Source organism: Trachypithecus francoisi, unplaced genomic scaffold, assembly GCF_009764315.1.
Source record: "Trachypithecus francoisi isolate TF-2019V2 unplaced genomic scaffold, Tfra_2.0 Lachesis_group0, whole genome shotgun sequence".
Classification (NCBI taxonomy): Eukaryota; Metazoa; Chordata; class Mammalia; order Primates; family Cercopithecidae; genus Trachypithecus; species Trachypithecus francoisi.
In genome coordinates this window covers 183,577,880-183,583,083 of record NW_022681453.1, presented here as the reverse complement: position 1 = coordinate 183,583,083, position 5,204 = coordinate 183,577,880, and positions in this window count along the sequence as shown.

The following is a 5,204-nucleotide window of genomic DNA, read 5'->3' as shown; positions in this document are numbered from 1 at the left end:
CCTATTATTTCAGGCCTGCCTAATGACATGCTGAAGTAAAAAAGTCCAGCCTGAGACCCAGGGAAAATTAGAAAAATATTCTGTTTATAGAGAAGCAGGCAAAAAACCTCCCACATCAACTTCTCATCCTTGTGTGATCACGGCCACTTCACACCTCTTATGACCATGTTGAAAGACAAATAGAAGCGGGCCGGCCACATCATGTTCTCTATAAAATGTAAAGTATTCGGAGTTTAAACAGGGGCTGAAGATGATGTCCCTGTCAACGTAAATGAGAATCATCCAATGCAGATGAATAAAGATTTTGAAACACTCTGAGTCATTTTTGAGAGTACATGGAAGAAAGAGAGGAAAGGAGAGGATTAGCAGATGCGTGTGTGTGGGTAGTAAGTGGCTCCCAAGAGGCGGGCTCTTGGCTGTAGTCCTTCCAGAGAAAAGGAAGGTGGAGGACACGGATCGGTAAGGGAAGGCATTCCATAGAACTTTGAACACCTGTGTTTCATTTCTAAGGTCAGAAGGCCACAGAATCAGAACCAACTGATCCATGGAAAGAAAAGACAGGGATCAATGTGAGGTGGGAGCAAAATCGGCCTCTTTGTTTTTCTTTTCCCTCTAATGGCTTCTCTCATATAAAGAATGGGTCTTAAAATCAGACTTACCTATTTTACTTTGTGGCAAGGATCAAGGCAGGAAATTATCTTGTTTACTTCTTACTTAAATTTTCTGTTTTTATTATTGGCATCCATCAGTGTTGATTTGGGCCTTGTGTTCCGCCATCACTGTGAGTCCTGGTGAGGTGAAGTGAGCTCAGAGTTCCCAAGGAAAATTTGCCAGAGCTCCTCCATCTGTCCTGGTTTCTCAGGGGCTGCAGTTGTGGTGAGCTGTGGCTACTGTGCCTCACTAACAATTTTTCTTTGTATTTCAAGTAGTTTTAACATTAAGTGTTACTCTAAATATTACCTCTTAGCCCCAGGCTTCCCAGTGGGAATGGACCAGATTGCCTGTGAGACAGCAACTCTCAGGGGGTCCTCTCCTGCCAATCATTCAGCAAAGAGAGCCCTAGACTGTTCTCTGTGGGCTGCCTAGATCTGTCATTGGAAGGACAGAAAGCAGAACCAGGAAAACAAATGCTAACCTATTCTCCCAAGGATTTCGTAATGCTTTTTTCTTTCTATTTTTCAAAAACAAGTTTTTAAAAAACATTTCAGTAACTTTTTCAAGCCTTAAAAGTATAACATGTTGATCATACATAATTGAGGAAATAAAGGCTTGTATAAGAAAATAAACATGAGTCATAAACCTAACACTCAGATATATTCACTGCTTAGACATTGAGGTATTTCTTTCCATCCCTTTATCTAGTTTATCTGTATATATATTTTTAAGCTGCTGCTATTTAATACAAGAAGATTATTTAAAGAACCCCACCTTCCTTTTTTTCTCTCCATTTCTATCTTATGAGTACATGCATGTATGGTTCTGACCTATTCATGACTCTGTTATTTTCTTTCTGAATTTTTAACTGCTGCTGCCACAGTTAGCTGTTATCACTCTTTTATGAATGCCCCAAACCTTGCTATTATTTATTTACAGAAGTTCCAGAGTACTTCTCAAAATCCATACAGTAAACTATATAATTTGAAAATAAAACCAATTCCATTTTTGAGCAACCTTCTTCTCCCTGACCTTCAGATTTCGTATCAGTTCTGGCAGAATTATTCATACCTTAAAGTCACACTAGGCCTCTGGATACTGTTCCTATGTGTTCCCATAGTTTTCTGGTCCTTGCGTGGGTACATGAGGCTGCCCATGATGCTACCCTCTTGCAGTACTCATACCCGTCTTGACTAGCCTTCTTAGAAGATCCTTACCTTGCTTCACAATCCAAATGTGACTATCATTCTCATTATTGTATGAACCAGAAATTTGTGAGACATCAATGACTCCTCCCCAGCTTTTATCCCCAACATACAATCAAGATCCTCTGATTCAAACTCCTGAGTTGCTCTGAATTAATCTCTTTCTGTCCTTTCCTTTCAATGTCACCCTATTTTGAACTCTGCTCATGTCTCCCTTGAATTACAAATCCTTACAGCCCCTTTGAAAACACAAGTTGGTTCCACACTCACTGCCTCTAAAGCCTATCACACTGACATTTAGAAATTCTCAATAGTTCATTCTTTCCCAGGCTTTTTTTTTTTTTTTTTTTTTTCAATCTACATCCCTTAAGTTCCTGAGATGCATGCTAAAGCAGTAGTTTTTCAAGTGTGGTTCCAAGACCAGCAGCATCAGCGTCACTTAAGAAGTGGTGTTGCAAATTTAAGAGAGGCAAATTTCCATGCCCAAGCTAAGACCTCTTATTGTGGGACCTCGAAATTTGTTGTTGTTGTTGTTGTTGTTGTTGTTGTTTGCTTTTTGAAACAGAGGTTCGCTCTTGTTGCCCAGGCTGGAGTGCAATGGTGCAATCTTGGCTCACCGCAACCTCCGCCTCCAGGGTTCAAGTGATTCTACTGCCTCAGCCTCCTGAGTAGCTGGGATTACAGGCATGCACCACCACACCCAGCTAATTTTTTGTGTTTCTAGTAGAGAAGAGGTTTCTCCATGTTGGTCAGGATGGTCTCGAACTCCTGACCTCAGGTCATCCACCTGCTTCAGCCTCCTAAAGTGCTGGGATGAAATTTGTGTTTTAAAAAACTTTCCTGGCGACTCATATGCACACTAAAGTTGTACTGAAAGAATATACTATTTAAATACCTATTTTATTGGCTTTGGGGATAGTGTAACTTTACATGTATAAAGATTTTTGGAGAACTCTCACTTTCTTAAACGAGGATACAAAGGCTCAAAAGTATATATGGCATGGCCAGGATAACCAACTAATTAACAGAAATGCTGGAACCAGCAACTGCATCAGTGACAAGCAGCGTTTCCACAATTCCATGCTGTTTCCAGGACAATCGTCATGCCTGCAGTCGAGGAATGCCTTTGAATTCACAGCAGAAGTTTTTAGTCATGTAGATCCCTGATGATGCAACTCACTTCTGCAGACTTTATCACCAAAGAATGAAAGCGCCAATCAATGTCAAAAAGTTGTGAAAAATGACCATTACCTTCCTTTTCTTTTTCTGGAAAGTTCGTTATTGTCTTATCTTTTTTTCCTTTTCTTTTGAGACAAGGTCTCCCTCTGTCTCCCAGGCTGGAGTACAGTGGCACAATCAGAGCTAATTGCAGCCTCAGTTAGCTCCCAGGTTCATGTGATCCTCCTCCCTCAGCCTCCCAAGTAACTGAGAGCACAGGCATGTGCCACCGCACTTGGCTAATGTTTTGTTGTTGTTTCTGTAGAGACAGTTTCTTGCTATGTTGCCCAGGCAGGTTGGTCTTCAGTTCCTGGGTTTAAGTGATACTTCCCCCTCAGCCTCCCAAAGTGCTGGGATCGCAGGCATGAGCCACCACACCTGACCAGTCTTCTTTAACTTTCAATCACCTCCCTTGTTTTTTAGTCAACTGCTGAGATATTGACTATAAGATCTTGTAGGACAAAATGTATGTCCTCTATGTGTTACTAAGCTAATAGTAATATTTCTCTTATTAATTAAGGAAGACAGACTCATGGGAAAATTATAAAAATAGGATATTTGTGAAATGTGCCAGGCACTTTTATGTGCTGCCTTGACATCTGCCAGTGTCAAGCTTGGTTCAGCCGTGTTTGAGGGAAATATTGTATATAAGAAATATATTACAATTGTAAATATAGTTTAGTAAAATCATTTCTTAGAATTGTTCCAAGAAAAATACATGTCTGCATTCAGATGCACAGCACAAGGATACTCTATGCAGATGTTTTTATAGTAACGAATAGGATAACTATTATAAAAACTAAGACACATTCATGTTAAGAATGCTATTTAGCTATTACAATTGAATGGGTTTCATTTATATAGAGTATTTTGATAGAAGACACTCTCTGGTACATACACTGCTGCATGAATAAAAAGCTATGATACACTTAAAATTTGTTAGCTTTAGTTAAATTTGAGTTAAAATAGCCATGAAAAATAATTGTATGTCTGCAATATCTATCATATGTAACATAACAAATGGCATCTGATGTATAGAGTATTCCCACTCCAATCTTTTTTCTTCTATTGTTTGATTTATTAAAGTTTAATGCACACACAGCAAAATGTACAGTATGAAGTGGAAAGCTCAATGACATTATATAAATGCATGTACTTATATGATTACCACCCAGATCAAGTTATAGAAAAATTCCATCATCCCAGTGTGTTCCTTTTTTTTTAATTAATTAATTTTTAATTATACTTTAAGTTCTAGGGTACATGTGCACAACGTGCTGGTTTGTTCCATGTGTATACATATGCCATGTTGGTGTGCTGCACCCATTAACTCGTCATTTACATTACGTATCTCTCCTAATGCTATCCCTCCCCCCTCCCCCCTTCCCCCACCCAAATGTGCTGTACTCCTTCCTGTGTCCAAGTGTTCTCATTGTTCAGTTCCCACCTATAAGTGAGAACATGCAGTGTTTGGTTTTCTGTTCTTGCTACAGTTTGCTGAGAATGATGGCTTCCAGATGCATACATGTCCCTACAAAGGACATGAACTCATCCTTTTTTATGACTGCATAGTATTTCATGGTGTATATGTGCCACATTTTCTTACTCCAGTCTGTCATTGATGGACATTTGTGTTGGTTCCAAGTCTTTGTTATTGTGAATAGTGCTGTAATAAACATACGTGTGCATGTGTCTTTATAGCAGCATGATTTATAATCCTTTGAGTATATACCCAGTAATGGGATGGCTGGGTCAAATGGTATTTCTAGTTCTAGATCCTTGAGGAATCTCCACACTGTCTTCCACAATGGTTGAACTAGTTTGCAGTCCCACCAGCAGTGTAAAAGTGTTCCTAGTTCTGCACATCCTCTGTAGCACCTGTTGTTTCCTGACTTTTTAATGATCGCCATTCTAACTGGTGTGAGATGGTATCTCATCATGGTTTTGATTTGCATTTCTCTGATGGCCAGTAATGATGAGCATATTTTCATGTGTCTGTTGGCTGCATAAATGTCTTCTTTTGAGAAGTGTCTGTTCATATCCTTTGCCCACTTTTGGATGGGTTTGTTTGATTTTTTTTTCTTGTAAATTTGTTTGATTCTGTATATTAACCATTTGTCAGATGAG